The 17,281-nt window shown below is 50.4% G+C and overlaps 1 protein-coding gene across 7 annotated transcripts in view; it reads right to left on the bottom strand.

Moving 5' to 3' along the window:
* DNPEP (aspartyl aminopeptidase) overlaps positions 1–17,281 on the bottom strand; it is a 1,185,204-nt gene that overhangs the window by 928,460 nt on the left and 239,463 nt on the right. The gene's annotated exons all lie outside the window — the stretch shown is intronic.

Here is a 17,281-nt window from a genome sequence, read left to right on the forward strand (position 1 = left end):
GAGGGAGGGGAGGTTTGGCTCAGCGACAGGCCGACAGTCTCTGACCTGTTTGTCTGTCCAGTCAAGTGAAGGTGTCCTGGGGTGAGAGGGGCATTGCAACTCAAGGGGCCACTTTTCGTGTCATTCTTACTCCTGACCTAAAGATTGGTACAGCCCGTGTTATCTGAGTGTGAGCTAGTATCAGCGTCTTCCTCTGTGTGACGGTGTCCATCGGGTGTTCCCAATTTTCAAGGAGCCCTCTCCTGGTACCCGCCATAGGATGTCGTCTCAGTCCTCGAGCGTCCTCCCTAGCCAAAGCCCATTCCTCCGCTCTGGCCCAGTGTGTCACATCTCTTGTCCAGCCTGCGATAGCTGGCCCTATTGTTGATTTCCTTGCTAATGGTTCTCCATTTGGCTAGGGTTAAAGCCAGGTCTAGAAATCGGGCGCCGACCTTCCGTTTGGGTGGTCTATGGAATAGTCCCAATATACAGGTCTCCATTGTGGGTTTGAGGGGGCGCCCTACTGTTGTCCCCATGTGTCCTAAAACTTCACTCCAGAATCTGTTTACTATCATACAGCTCCATACCATATGAGGGAAATCAACATTGCTGTACTTGCATCTTTTACAGTTGCGTGTTTCTCCCCCAAATGTAACCAAAATCCTATGTAGTGTCATGTACGTCCTGTGTGTGTAATTAAACGGTATATATTTGAATCTGTTGTTTCAGGAGACCTTTTAATGATACACCAGTTCCTTTTTCCATTCCCCTCTGTCAATTCCTAGTCCAGGGCAGTCATCCATTGGTCTTGTAACTTTTGAAGTGGGGTGTGTGACAGCTGTTGCCGTGCAATATAGAACCATCACTTGGTGACGCGCTCGCCCAGCGTAAGTATGGATTGCAACAGTCCATGTGTCCCAGGCTCCTCCTGGCCACGATCTCCCAGTTTACGGAATATGCGTATAGGCGCTTTGTATAACAGGGGACCTGCATTGATTGGTGGTAGCAATCCCCTACAGTCTCCAACCCCACTGCAGTCCAGTGAGACATTTGTCCAGGAGTGAATATCCTCCTAGGGACGCCGTGCGGTAGGCCTATCAGGGGCAGGCCCATATAGGGGGGTCTTCACCCGTGTGGCCACACTGCGTCTCCAGCATTGTAATGCTGTGGTTTGCAATAGTGACTGGAGTGGAATCACCACAGACGGGTCCAGTATTTTAGTTAATAGCAAGGGTGTATGGTCCCTTGTATCAGTCAAATCAGTGCCCTCAGGGCCCATGCCCTCTATCCATTGTGCCAGCCACTGTAGTTGACAGGCCAAATAGTAGTGCTCGAAGTCCGGCACTCCTAGTCCCCCTTCCTCAACTGGGCACTGTAGTGTTAACAAGGACACTCTCTGTTGGCTCGTATTATTCCAGAAGAGATCTCTAAGTAAGTTGTCTAGTTGTGTAAACCCGCTAGGGGCACTACTAATGAATGAACAAAGAATCTATCCAAGATATTGAGTGCTGAAGTGGCACCACTTCCGGCATCCTCCAGGTATATCAGGAGATCATCCACATATAGCGATATAATATGCGCGTGGCCACCAACTGATACCTCCAGCCCAATACCTCACTCGTAGAATAGTGCTGCCAGTGGTTGTATCGCTAAAGCGAGCAGGAGTGGCGACAAGGGGCATCCCTGTTGGGTACCCCGGAAGATATGGTATTGCGTGGGGACTAGCCTTCCAATCCTAACCCTGACGGTAGGTTGTTCATAGAGCAGCTGAACCCATTTTACCCACTCCTCACCAAGACCCATGTGTCGCATGGTGTCAAATAGAAAGTCCCACATAATCGTATCCAATGCTTTTTATAGGTCTATTGCCAGGAGTGCTGCATTGGGGAGAAGCCGCATAGTAGGAAGGTATAATAGATGATAAAGACGACGTAAATTACGAGAGGTGCTTCTCGTCGGAATAAAGCTGTTCTGGTCTGCGTGGGCCAGTGTGGACATGTGTGGGAGCAGACTTTAGGCCAGCAGCTTACTGAGGATTTTAAAATCCATATTGAGCATGGAGGGAGGGCGATAATCCCAGACCTGTGGGCTTTCTAATTTGGTTTTAGGGAGGGAAACTACCAGTGCGTCCCTAACAGAGTTGGGGAGACGCCCCAGTCGCAGTTATTCTACAGATGCCAGGCGAGGGACTAGTCTAAGTGTCTAGGCGGAGTAAAATTCTACTGGTAGCCCATCTGGGCCCAGAGTTTTGCCTGTGGCCATGCTTTTAATAGCCACTTGTATTTAGTGAGAGGCAATGGGACCATCCAACCTTGCCATGTCTTGTTGGTCCAGTCGTTTAAGCGGAGCCAGAGATAGAAAGCTTTTCAGATAGTCGTGCGGCAGATAGGGAGCGTATAGTATCGTGTTGTATAGTACTCGCGGAAGAAGGCATTGATGGCCTCCGCATTCTAAACAGAGTGGCCCATTTCGGTTTGAATGTGAGTGATTGGGGAGCCTCTGATTTCTGGCTTGAGCAGCTGAGCTAAAACCCATCCCGGTTTACCCTCCTCTTCCTGCACTCTCGCAAGATAGCCCTTATAGTGATAGCATCTTAATTTCTCGAGAGCTAATTGGTACAACTCTTGTGTGTCTTTCAGGCGTTGATATTGTGTCTTGTCCTGCCCTTGTGTATTATCCAAACCATGTAGTTGATTTTCTAGCTGTCTGACTTCTAGGTGCAGTTCGCGTGGTGCTCCCACGGATTGTCCCAGAAAGAACCCTCTCTTCACCACTTTAAAGGCTTCCCACTCTGTCAGGGCTGTAGTCGCAGTGTGTGTGTTAATGTCAAAATATACATATATGGATGATCCCAAGGTTTCTCTAAAGCAGGTGTCTTCTAGCATATTCGTGTCAAGGCGCCACAGCGGGACCAGGGAGCGTCTTCCCTCCGGTGACATTGGGCCTGATTCACAGAACTAACTTAAGACAAAATACTAAACTTACTACTTTTGGTATTCACAGAAGTTAGGATTTTGTCTTAAGTTTGTCTTAAGACAAACTTAAGACAGACTTAAGACAAACTTAAGACAAAATCCTAACTTAAGTCTGTCTTAAGACAAATTTAAGACAAAATCCTAACTTCTGTGAATACCAAAAGTAGTACGTTTAGGATTTTGTCTTAAGTTAGTTCTGTGAATCGGGCCCATAGTCTGTAGTATGTGGCTATGGTCTGACAAAGTGCGACCAAGGTATTCTGCATGTGTAATCACTTGTTCAAGCTCAAGCATACAGAGGAACTTTCTCTATTTGTGTATGTAACTGGTGTAAAGTGGAGAAATAGGAATAGTCTTTATCATCCAAATGTTGTGTCCTCCATATGTCCATCAGTCCCCAATAGGCGATCCAGTCCCGAAACCACGCTGCTGAGGGTATGCCTGAGCTCCCGGCAAAGGAGGGTGAGAGTGATCCAGGTTAACGTCTGTTATGCAGTTATAATCCCCACCCATAAACGTGTTATCGGCTGTCATCGTAGCCATGTGAGGGGAGAGGCTGTGTAAGTAGGTCATCTGATCCTGATTAAGGGCGCATATACTACCCAACAGGATTTCACGTCCAAGTAATCTCCCTTTCAGGAGCACATACCTGCCAGCCTTGTCCATCAGTGTATGTAATGGCTCAAAAGGTACACCTGCTCGAATCCAAATGAGTGCGCCTCTGGCATAAGCAGAATAGGATGTTGCGTATATCTGCCCTCTCCAGCGCCTACATAGTTTTTCTATCTCACCACCAATGAGATGTGTCTCCTGCAGGAAAGTGATCTGTACCCCCCTTCTTACTAAATATCGGTGTATGTTATGCCATTTGGTCGCAGTCCCCATCCCCCCAATATTCCAAGATATGAATTCTAATGTATGGAATGGAGGGGCCATTGTTAAGAATGCCAACTCTGGACCCTCTTCTCAACCCGGCCCTCGATCCCCATCAATTCTATAAAATTTTGTTCAGCCAGGCCTGCAAGTGGGTAAGCCCCAACAACAAACATAAACATAGCCTCAACAGCACTGAGGTTCCTCTCCCATGAGCAGCTCGGCAACGGCCAGCCGCCCAAACTGTAAATAATAGATCATGTTCCCCAGAAGGACAGAACCAATCGCTGGTGTGGCCTCTGCGTGGAGGTGGCTGCTTGCCGGCTCATCCTAGCAGTTGTGGCTGTCCATGCCAACCCAAGGAGAAAAGATGCTCATCCTATGCTGATATTTGTGACTGCAAAGCTTTCAAATATTCAGGCGCATAGTGCCCCATACACCAGGGCCACAAAGTCAAAGACCACCCGCCGCGCAGGGGGTGATGACCGTCAGCCGGATGCTGTCTGTGTGGGAAGAGTCTGAGTCTGATCCCTCAGTCGCCCTTCCAGAGGGTGAGCTGACTTCAGGCGGTGACCCCCTGGGGTGCATGGTATCTGCCGGTAGGGCAGCTTATCTCTCTTTGTCTGTTTGTGATGGATTCGGGAGGATGATCATTTTTCTTTTGAGTCTCTTATGAGTCTTCCTTTTGGGGAGAGGGTTTTGGCTCCCATTGGAGCGGTTCAGAGTCGTGAAGGGCCCTCCTGACTTATAGGTTTCAATCCATTCCGATGCTCTCACAGGATCTTCATAGAAGTGGGACTTCTACGCCTAACATCACATGAAGTTTGCCCGGGAACATAAGGGAATATTGCAAACCCTCCTCGCGCATGGCCTCCTTCACCCCCAAGAAGGAGGCCCTTCTTCGCTGCACCTCTGGAGTGTAATACGGGTAGATTGACACCCTGCTATTATTAATCATAAAGGGTCCGTCTAAGCGTGCCTTCTCTAGCAGGGTATCCCTATCACGGAAGTGCAGGAGCCGTGCCACCACGGGTCACGGCGGTCGAGCAGAGACCTTGTGGGCTCTCTCCAAGGTGTAGAAGATAGAGAAGCCCTCCGGAGTCACACGCTTATGGTGGACAAAATGATTCAGAAAAGGGGGTGGTGATGAACAGAGTGCCTGAATTAAGCAGACCACTCTTACCCAGTCCAAAGATCAGGGCTTGATCCATCACCGTTTTTTAGCACACAGCACCATCCCAGCTCAGAACTTGGCTATATGCAAATTAGTCCGTTCCTGTCCCAGTGCATGATGGGAACAGGGCAAACCAAACTACCAAGCCAATTCTTGTACTGGGAAGGAAACAAGCTTCCGGGGACCGGTTTCTGCCATTTCAGGCGTCGTCGGCCCGGCTTGCTTGAATCCTGATGGTGCAATGAGCAAGGGACTCACATCTGAGTATACCCTTCCACGCCTATGGTGGACAAAATGATTCAGAAAAGGGGGTGGTGATGAACAGAGTGCCTGAATTAAGCAGACCACTCTTACCCAGTCCAAAGATCAGGGCTTGATCCATCACCGTTTTTTAGCACACAGCACCATCCCAGCTCAGAACTTGGCTATATGCAAATTAGTCCGTTCCTGTCCCAGTGCATGATGGGAACAGGGCAAACCAAACTACCAAGCCAATTCTTGTACTGGGAAGGAAACAAGCTTCCGGGGACCGGTTTCTGCCATTTCAGGCGTCGTCGGCCCGGCTTGCTTGAATCCTGATGGTGCAATGAGCAAGGGACTCACATCTGAGTATACCCTTCCACGCTTATGGTGGACAAAATGATTCAGAAAAGGGGGTGGTGATGAACAGAGTGCCTGAATTAAGCAGACCACTCTTACCCAGTCCAAAGATCAGGGCTTGATCCATCACCGTTTTTTAGCTCACTGCACCATCCCAGCTCAGAACTTGGCTATATGCAAATTAGTCCGTTCCTGTCCCAGTGCATGATGGGAACAGGGCAAACCAAACTACCAAGCCAATTCTTGTACTGGGAAGGAAACAAGCTTCCGGGGACCGGTTTCTGCCATTTCAGGCGTCGTCGGCCCGGCTTGCTTGAATCCTGATGGTGCAATGAGCAAGGGACTCACATCTGAGTATACCCTTCCACGCCTATGGTGGACAAAATGATTCAGAAAAGGGGGTGGTGATGAACAGAGTGCCTGAATTAAGCAGACCACTCTTACCCAGTCCAAAGATCAGGGCTTGATCCATCACCGTTTTTTAGCTCACTGCACCATCCCAGCTCAGAACTTGGCTATATGCAAATTAGTCCGTTCCTGTCCCAGTGCATGATGGGAACAGGGCAAACCAAACTACCAAGCCAATTCTTGTACTGGGAAGGAAACAAGCTTCCGGGGACCGGTTTCTGCCATTTCAGGCGTCGTCGGCCCAGCTTGCTTGAATCCTGATGGTGCAATGAGCAAGGGACTCACATCTGAGTATACCCTTCCACGCTTATGGTGGACAAAATGATTCAGAAAAGGGGGTGGTGATGAACAGAGTGCCTGAATTAAGCAGACCACTCTTACCCAGTCCAAAGATCAGGGCTTGATCCATCACCGTTTTTTAGCTCACTGCACCATCCCAGCTCAGAACTTGGCTATATGCAAATTAGTCCGTTCCTGTCCCAGTGCATGATGGGAACAGGGCAAACCAAACTACCAAGCCAATTCTTGTACTGGGAAGGAAACAAGCTTCCGGGGACCGGTTTCTGCCATTTCAGGCGTCGTCGGCCCGGCTTGCTTGAATCCTGATGGTGCAATGAGCAAGGGACTCACATCTGAGTATACCCTTCCACGCTTATGGTGGACAAAATGATTCAGAAAAGGGGGTGGTGATGAACAGAGTGCCTGAATTAAGCAGACCACTCTTACCCAGTCCAAAGATCAGGGCTTGATCCATCACCGTTTTTTAGCTCACTGCACCATACCAGCTCAGAACTTGGCTATATGCAAATTAGTCCGTTCCTGTCCCAGTGCATGATGGGAACAGGGCAAACCAAACTACCAAGCCAATTCTTGTACTGGGAAGGAAACAAGCTTCCGGGGACCGGTTTCTGCCATTTCAGGCGTCGTCGTCCCGGCTTGCTTGAATCCTGATGGTGCAATGAGCAAGGGACTCACATCTGAGTATACCCTTCCACGCTTATGGTGGACAAAATGATTCAGAAAAGGGGGTGGTGATGAACAGAGTGCCTGAATTAAGCAGACCACTCTTACCCAGTCCAAAGATCAGGGCTTGATCCATCACCGTTTTTTAGCTCACTGCACCATCCCAGCTCAGAACTTGGCTATATGCAAATTAGTCCGTTCCTGTCCCAGTGCATGATGGGAACCGGGCAAACCAAACTACCAAGCCAATTCTTGTACTGGGAAGGAAACAAGCTTCCGGGGACCGGTTTCTGCCATTTCAGGCGTCGTCGGCCCGGCTTGCTTGAATCCTGATGGTGCAATGAGCAAGGGACTCACATCTGAGTATACCCTTCCACGCTTATGGTGGACAAAATGATTCAGAAAAGGGGGTGGTGATGAACAGAGTGCCTGAATTAAGCAGACCACTCTTACCCAGTCCAAAGATCAGGGCTTGATCCATCACCGTTTTTTAGCTCACTGCACCATCTCAGCTCAGAACTTGGCTATATGCAAATTAGTCCGTTCCTGTCCCAGTGCATGATGGGAACAGGGCAAACCAAACTACCAAGCCAATTCTTGTACTGGGAAGGAAACAAGCTTCCGGGGACCGGTTTTTGCCATTTCAGGCGTCGTCGGCCCGGCTTGCTTGAATCCTGATGGTGCAATGAGCAAGGGACTCACATCTGAGTATACCCTTCCACGCTTATGGTGGACAAAATGATTCAGAAAAGGGGGTGGTGATGAACAGAGTGCCTGAATTAAGCAGACCACTCTTACCCAGTCCAAAGATCAGGGCTTGATCCATCACCGTTTTTTAGCTCACTGCACCATCCCAGCTCAGAACTTGGCTATATGCAAATTAGTCCGTTCCTGTCCCAGTGCATGATGGGAACAGGGCAAACCAAACTACCAAGCCAATTCTTGTACTGGGAAGGAAACAAGCTTCCGGGGACCGGTTTCTGCCATTTCAGGCGTCGTCGGCCCGGCTTGCTTGAATCCTGATGGTGCAATGAGCAAGGGACTCACATCTGAGTATACCCTTCCACGCTTATGGTGGACAAAATGATTCAGAAAAGGGGGTGGTGATGAACAGAGTGCCTGAATTAAGCAGACCACTCTTACCCAGTCCAAAGATCAGGGCTTGATCCCTCACCGTTTTTTAGCTCACTGCACCATCCCAGCTCAGAACTTGGCTATATGCAAATTAGTCCGTTCCTGTCCCAGTGCATGATGGGAACAGGGCAGACCAAACTACCAAGCCAATTCTTGTACTGGGAAGGAAACAAGCTTCCGCGGACCGGTTTCAGCCATTTCAGGCGTCGTCGACCCGGCTTGCTTGAATCCTGATGGTGCAATGAGCAAGTCTGCCCTGTTCCCATGATGCACTGGGCCAGGGACAGACTAATTTGCATATAGCCAGGTTCTGAGCTGGGGCAGTGAGCTAAATAACGGTGATGGATCAAGCCCTGATCTTTGGACTGGGTAAGAGTGGTCTGCTTAATTCAGACACTCTGTTCATCACCACCCCCTTTTCTGAATCGTCTACATTCCAATACATGCACTTGTCTGAGAGCTCTTCCACTGTTTTGCTCAGTGTGTGTTGCACTGGTTGCACCTCTGTAATGGAGGTCTCCGTTGCTCCCACTCTTTCCACTAGCTTCCGATGCTCCGCCCACAGCAGTCCCATGCCGACAGAGACTGTGCTGATGTCCTGGTGGAGGCTGGACTTAGTATCCGCTATTGCCTCAAGGATTTTGGCCAGCTGCTGCTGGATCGACTCTAATTCAGACTGGGGCCCAGTTTGCTAGGTAGTCGTCACCCCATCATGGTCCACCTCTAGGTTGGTCGTTCTCGCCCTGGGTTTACCCATCATGCTACCACCAGCCTCCCAGGCGACTTGGATTTTTCTCACCAATGTTTGTCTATATAGTGTAATCAAAACACAATGTTGTTGTTTAATGTTTTTTAACCACATGTACATAAGCTTTTTCTCTACACAGACTTTATTGTCTCTTTCTGTTTTGAGTAAGCAACAAAGATTTTTTTTAAAGTTGAAGAAAAGGTGTAAATAAAGTACCAGATCAAATGAAAATAAATAGTTTGGTCTAGCGTTAATTTAAAGACGCCAAAACAACACAGGTCCTGGCCTTCCCCCCTGTTACACAGACTCAAGAACCTGAAATCCACGTGTGGGTTTAGAGATGAGACAGACGAGATCAGGGGGAAAACTATACAAGGGTGTGCCTCTGCGAAGTTTCACGAGCGGATCCTGGAAGAATCAAGCAAGCCACTATCGGATATTCTAACCCTTGGGAGTATGAAAGACCTGTCCAAAGCCAGGGCAGCGCACATGGAGGCGGCACTGCAGTTACCCGTCAAAGTGGAACCGGTAAATGCAGTCACGACTAAACCGGCCGACCGTCGCAATAAAAAGCCGTTCACCAGCGGTACGCAAGGGACTCAGCGATACTGCGGGTATTGTGGTGGCCCACCTCACAAAGCAGCTGATTGTCCAGCGAAGGGCAAGAAATACCCTGGTTGCGGCCGATTCAAGCATTTTGAAAATGTGTGCCACTCCAAACAGTACAGAAAACACAGGCAAGCAGTCAATGCGCTACCCGAGGGAGGTGGTGAATCAAGTGATATGGACGACGACGAAGAAAAAGAAAATGTGGTACACAAGGTGCGCATGATTGGAGCTGCTGTATTCAGGTAGGAGCACAAGATGTCACGGCTGTCGTGGACACCGGGGCCACCTTAAACGTAATAGCAGCCGCTCCTTACAAATCCATGCATCTGGCACCCAACCTACAGCCCACTAAAATCACATTCTTCGTTTCGGGGCAGGACAAGCCGCTTGAAATGAAAGGAAAGTTTAAGACCACGGTGACTCATGAGAACAGGTCAATCACCACCATGGTGTATGTCACCAAGGATGGACAAGGCATACTTTTGGGATGTCGAGCAGCAGGGGACCTAGGCATTGTGTCATTTGCATTTGGGATACACCAAGAATCAGTCCAGCACATACTTACGGAGTTTGCCTCGGTCTTCGAGGGCATCGGAAAATATAGAGAAAAGGAAATACACCTTCATATTGATCACACAGTGCAACCCGTAGCCCTGTGATATCGACGTGTGGCTTTTCATCTACGCCCATTGGTGGAGCAGGAGCTGCACAAGCTGGAGTAGGCGGGCATAATCGAGAAGGTGTCTGGTCCCACCCCTTGGATCTCCCCAATTGTCGTTGCCCGAAAACCGAAGCAACCTGGAGCCGTTAGGATATGTGTTGACATGAGATTGCCGAACGCAGCCATCAAGAGAGAGTGACACATCACCCCGACTATTGATGATTTGATCGGAGAGATGGCAGGGGCGTGCTGGTTCTCGAAGCTCGACCTGCGGTTGGATACCACCAACTAGTCCTCGATCAGGTGTCCAGGAATATTACGATGTTCTCCACTCATGTAGGACTTCACAGATACACCCGTTTGAGCTTCGGGATATCAAGTGCCGCAGAAGTGTTCCAGAATGTAATCCACGAGCTGATCATGGACATTCCTGGAGTCATCACCTGTGTTTCACACTCGGTTCCCTTTGTTCTCCTGTGCCCTGTGTTTCACACTCGGTTCCCTTTGTTCTCCTGTGCCCTGTGATTCACACTGGGTTTGCTTTGTTCTCCTGTGCCCTGGGTTTCACATCGGGTCCCTCTGTTCTCCAGTGCCCTGTGTGTCACACTTGGTTCTCTTTGTTCTCCAGTGCCCTGTATTTCATACTCGGTTCCCTCTATTCTACTGTGCCCTGTGTTTCACACTTGGTTCCCTTTGTTCTACAGTGCCCTGTGTGTTACACTTGGTTCTCTTTGTTCTCCAGTGCCCTGTTTCACACTCGTTCCCCTTGTTCTCCTTTGCCCTGTGTTTCACACTCGGTTCCCTTTGTTCTCTTTTGCCCTGTGTTTTACACTCAGTTCCCTTTGTTCTTCTTTGCGCCGTGTTTCACACTCAGTTCCCTCTGTTCTCCAGTGCCCCGTGTTTCATACTCAGTTCCCTCTGTTCCCCAGTGCCCTGTGTTTCATACTCGGTTCCCTTTGTTCTCCAGTGCCCTGTGTGTCACACTTGGCTCTTTTGTTCTCCTGGGCCCTGTGTTTCACACTCAGTTCCTTTGTTCTCTTGTGCCCTGTTTCACACTCGGTTCCCTCTGTTCTCCAATTCCCCGCGTTTCTCACTCAGTACCTGTTGTTCTCCTGTGCCCTATGTTTCACACTTGGTTCCCTTTGTTCTACAGTGCCTGTGTGTCACACTTGGTTCCCTTTGTTTTTCTGTGCCCTGTGTTTCACACTCGGTTCCTTTTTCTCCTGTGCCTTGTATTTCACACTCTGTTCCTCTGTTCTCCTGTGAACTGTGTTTCACACTTGGTTCCCTCTGTTCTCCCGTGCCCTGTGTTTCACACAGGGTTCCCTTTGTTCTCTTGTGTTTCACACTCGGTTACCTCGGTCGTTCCCCCCCTGCTCCCTGATCCCAGCTCCTGTTGACGATCTGGCCGGCTGTTGGTACCGCTTCGAGACTACAGAGCTGTAACTGCTTATTTATTTAATTCCGCCTCGCGCTGCATTTATTTATTTAATTCCGCCTCGCGCTGCATTTATTTATTTAATTCCGCCTCGCGCTGCATTTATTTATTTAATTCCGCCTCGCGCTGCATTTATTTAATTAATTCAGCCTCGCGCTGCATTTATTTAATTAATTCAGCCTCGCGCTGTGTTTGTTTAACAAATTTAGCCTTTAGCCCCCGGTGCCCTTTGACCCTCCATCTTGTTGTGTGTCCCCTGGCCCGCCCCTCCTCCCTGCTACCGCCTCCCAGCTGCTGCCCCTCCCACCCACGAACAGAGTGCTCCCTACCTCCTCTGACGCGCTGTTATCACCTGGACCTCATCCAGCACGGTCGCTCCCCCCATGCTCCCTGATCCCAGCTCCTGTTGACGATCTGGCCGGCTGTTGGTACCGCTTCGAGACTACAGAGCTGTAACTGCTTATTTATTTAATTCCGCCTCGCGCTGCATTTATTTATTTAATTCCGCCTCGCGCTGCATTTATTTATTTAATTCCGCCTCGCGCTGCATTTATTTAATTAATTCAGCCTCGCGCTGTGTTTGTTTAACAAATTTAGCCTTTAGCCCCCGGTGCCCTTTGACCCTCCATCTTGTTGTGTGTCCCCTGGCCCGCCCCTCCTCCCTGCTACCGCCTCCCAGCTGCTGCCCCTCCCACGCTCCGCCCCATCCCCTCTCCATTTATGGACAGATGCACCCACGCGCAGCGTCCACGCGCTTCGGCCGCGCCGAAGGTGCGCCAAAGGTAAGCCCGTCTACGCCCGTCCGCGCCAAGTCCGCGCCCAGCGCCAGACCCCCTGCCCCTCACGTCTCCCAGCCTTCCCGCATTACCTACGATGCCGCCTCCCTCCTAGCCCTTAACCCCGGTCGCGCCCCCAACTGCGTCCAAGCCGCTCCTGGACGCACCCATGGACCTTTCTCTTGCTACTCCTGCAAATTCATCGGCACCGACAACATCTCCGCTACGACCACACCACAGATTCCCGACCCCAACCACCTACAATGCATCCTTCTCAACACCCGATCGGTCCACAGGCACGCCATTGACCTATGGAATCTACTAGACACCATATCTCCAGACATCGCCTTCCTTACGGAAACATGGATGAACGCTTCCTCCGCACCAGACATCACCATTGCCATCCCTGAAGACTATAAGATTACTCGCAAAGACCGTACCAGCCACACAGGAGGAGGACTCGCTATCGTCCATAAGAAATCAATCCGCATCTCAACCAGCTCTGACGCCAACCTCGCTAACTCCGAACACCTTCATTTCCAGATCCACATCGACCCCAAGACCACACTCAGAGGCACTCTCCTCTACAGACCACCAGGACCCCGCGCAAAATTCAGTGAAGACATCACGGACTTCATCACTCCACACGCGCTCCCCTCCAAAGAATACATCCTTCTGGGAGACCTCAACTTTCACCTTGAAAGGATCAACGACCGCAACACCGCCACCCTCGTGGACAACCTCGGCAACCTCGGACTTAAACAACTAGTCACTTCCCCCACCCACATCGCAGGTCACACACTCGACCCCATCTTCACATCCAGCAATCATGTCTCCTTCAGCCACACCACGGACCTCCTCTGGACTGACCACAGCTGCGTTCACTTCACCTACAACAAACCAAAACCCAACATCCACCTCCAACCTACCCTGCAAAGAAACTGGAACAAAATCACCACGGACCAAATCTCCGCATCGCTCCTTCGAAACTCCCCAGCCCTCTCTTCTAACGCCAACGAAGCCGCCGCCAACCTCACCCAATGGTTATCCAACACCGCCGACACCTTAGCACCACTGAAAAAACGTCAAAGCAAACCTGGCAGAAAGAAGGCCTCATGGTTCAACGATGATCTTAAGAAATCCAAGAAACTCTGCCGCTCCCTTGAAAAGGCCTGGAAAAAAGACCCATCCACCAGCACCAAGGACGCCTTCAAAAGCGCCACCCGCACTCACCACCAACTGATCCGAAAAGCCAAGAAAATAGCATTCAAGGATCGACTTGACAACAACGCCCACAACAGCAAGGAACTTTTCAACATCGTCAAGGAATTTTCCAACCCCTCGGCCAACTCCAACGACATCACCCCCTCTCAAGCCCTCTGCGACTCCCTAGCCTCATTCTTCCACAACAAAATTGCAGACATCCACAACAGCTTTGACAACCAACCCACCCTACCATCTGCTGACCATCTTCCCCCCGTAAACACCCTTAACGCCTGGAACCCAATCTCCACTGAGGAAACCATCCGCCTGATGAATTCCATCCATTCTGGATCCCCCACAGACCCATGCCCTCACCACATCTTTAACAAAGCAGACTCCGCCATAGCACCGCACCTCCGAGACGTCATCAACTGCTCCTTCAACTCCGCTACCTTCCCAGAAGACTGGAAACACGCTGAACTCACCGCCCTTCTGAAAAAACCAACAGCGGACCCCACCGAACTCAAAAACTACCGCCCCATCTCGCTTCTTCCTTTCCCGGCCAAAGTCATCGAGAAAGCCGTCAACAACCAGCTCGCCGCCTTCCTCGAAGCCAACAAATCCCTCGACCCCTCACAATCTGGCTTCCGAGCAAAACACAGCACTGAGACCGCCCTCATCGCAGCAACAGACGACATTCGAACTCTACTGGACAATGGAGACACAGTCGCCCTCATCCTCCTCGACCTCTCTGCAGCATTCGACACAGTCTGCCACAGCACCCTTCTACAACGCCTCAATAACATCGGAATCCAAGGAAAAGCACTTGAATGGATCACCTCGTTCCTCACCGGAAGAACCCAGAGAGTCCGCCTTCCTCCATTCAAGTCCGAGGCCTCTGAAGTCATCTGCGGCGTACCTCAAGGATCCTCACTCAGTCCCACCCTCTTTAACGTATACATGAGCCCCCTCGCGGCCATCGCCCGCCAACACAACCTCAACATCATCTCTTACGCGGATGACACTCAACTGATCCTTTCTCTCACCAAGGACCCCAGCACCGCCAAAACTAACCTACACGAAGGAATGAAAGAAGTCGCCGAATGGATGAAACAAAGCCGTCTGAAACTGAACTCAGACAAAACAGAAGTCCTCATCTTAGGTACATCCCCCTCTGCCTGGGACGACTCCTGGTGGCCGGAAGCCCTCGGAAAAGCACCCATCCCGACAGACCACGCACGGAACCTAGGCGTCATCCTGGATTCTTCACTCTCAATGAACAGACAAGTCAGCGCCGTATCCTCTTCCTGCTTCAACATTCTTCGCATGCTCAGAAAAACATTTCGCTGGATCCCCTCCGAAACAAGGAAAACAGTCACCCACGCTCTGGTCACGAGCCGACTGGACTACGGAAACACCCTCTACGCAGGTACCACCGCTAAACTCCAGAAGAAACTCCAACGAATCCAAAACGCCTCAGCCAGGCTCATATTAGACATCCCACGCAACGAACACATCTCTGGTCACCTTAAAGACCTCCACTGGCTACCCGTCAATAAGAGGATCACTTTCCGACTGCTTACCCACGCACACAAATCACTCTACGACATCGGACCAGATTGCCTCAACTCTCGACTGTCCTTCTACACCCCCTCCCGCCAACTACGTTCTTCCAGCCAAGCCTTCGCCACTGTACCTCGCATCAACAAGACCACCATGGGAGGCAGATCCTTTTCATACCTGGCTGCTAAAACATGGAACTCACTCCCCGCTTACCTTCGCCTCACCCAGAACCACCTAGCGTTCAGAAAGCAGCTTAAAACGTGGATATTTGACAAATAATCCTCCCCCCCTTCCTAAGCGCCTTGAAACCCTCTGGGTATGTAGTGCGCTATACAAATTTTATGACTTGACTTGACTTGACTTGTTCTCCAATGCCCTGTGTTTCACACTCGGTTCCCTTTGTTCTCCTGTGTTTCACACTCGGTTACCTCTGTTCTCCAATGCTCCGTGTTTCACACTTGGTTCCCTTTGTTCTCCTGTGTCCTTTGTTTCACACTCAGTTCACTCTGTTCTTCAATGTCCCGTGTTTCACAAGAATATATGATTATACCACGATTTCAATTACCACGCATGGCTTTACCACGCGAATTTTACATCGCAAGTGGCTTTACCACGCTGGTATTTACAACGTAGGATTTTACTACGCCTAGAAACGTCTTACCTGCACGTCTTTCTCTACGAGCCCTTACTTCCATCCTCCATTGAAACAAGCGTCAAAACACGTATACCAAAATAAAAAAAGGACTGTTTTTTTGACGTACACAGCACGTCTTTGGGGGAGGCTCTTTCCTTTTTCTTTAAAAATTATGTTCGTTTTTTTTTTAAAGTAAACTGCTTGTTATTTTTTGGGGGGGAGACCCCCCCCAGCCCCCCTCTGCCCCCCGCTTGTTATTTTTGGGGGGGGAGACCCCCCCCAGCCCCCCTCTGCCCCCCAAGCCCACGCAGAACGACTCGAAGGAATACCACATCTCCCCCCCAGCCCGTGGTAAAGACGTCGTGGAAGGCACCCTGCGTGGAAGGCACCCTGCGTGGTAAGTGTCACGTGGTAAATGTTAGTAGTGGTAATGCCTTCGTGGTAAATGATGTTTCCCGTTTCACAATTGGTTTCCTTCGTTCTCCCGTGCCCTGTGTTTCACACTCGGTTCCCTCTGCTCTCCTGTGCCCTGTGTTTCACACTCGGTTCCTTTGTTCTGCTGTGCCCCGTGTTTCACACTTGTGTCCCTTTGTTCTCCTGTGCCCTGTGTTTCTCACTCGGTTCCTTTGTTATGCTGTGCCCCGTGTTTCACACTTGTGTCCCTTTGTTCTCCTGTGCCCTCTGTTTCACACTCGGTTCCCTCTGTTCTCCTGTGCCCTGTGTTTCACACTCGGTTCCTTTGTTCTGGTGTGCCCCGTGTTTCACACTTGTGTCCCTTTGTTCTCCTGTACCCTGTGTTTCTCACTCGGTTCCTTTGTTCTGCTGGGCCCCGTGTTTCACACGTGTGTCCCTTTGTTCACCTGTGCCCTGTGATTCACACTCGATTCTCTTGTAAATCTGCCCCTTAGTCTCTACTCGTCCTCTTGTAGCCCGTGCTTCACACTCCCGTTTCATGAAACTTTTGGTCTGCTGCTTCTCAGCCAGGGGCAGATTTACAAGAAAGTGACGCGTCTGCTGTATGTTAATGCATGCACCTCATCGCTCCACAGAGCAACACCACACCCCCTGGAGTCGCATGGAAGACAGACCACGAGATACTGCTGAGCCTCGCGCACAGAAGCCCCGGGGGCCCCAGGAGAGGAAGTGGCCGCCCCCCGGCACTGGTCCATTCTAGCTTCAAGCATCCTGCTCTTCACAGAAGTTAACATTCATTTTCAATCGTGATATTCAGCAGTTTCTTCGACGCGTGATTCAACCAAGATTTATATAGCGCAGCGAATAACTCGATAGGGTATGCAAGCGCTAGATTAAATGTAAAATTTTATTCTGGGAATCCATGCCAATGGGTGAGGCTCCTTTCTCTTTGTCATGGAGGCAGCCATAAGCTTAGGCTTGTGAGCAGCCAGCAGGGCTGGGGCAGGACGAGCTACTCGAGGACACCTCTGGGAGTCTGGCTGGTGGAGGGAGGAGCCGGTCTGTGGTCAGACACAGGTCACAGCTGCGACGTATGCAGGGCAGCCTGGACGGGGCCCGAGTGAGCTGC

Source organism: Lissotriton helveticus, chromosome 3_1 (genome assembly GCF_964261635.1).
Source record: "Lissotriton helveticus chromosome 3_1, aLisHel1.1, whole genome shotgun sequence".
In the NCBI taxonomy this organism is placed as follows: Eukaryota; Metazoa; Chordata; class Amphibia; order Caudata; family Salamandridae; genus Lissotriton; species Lissotriton helveticus.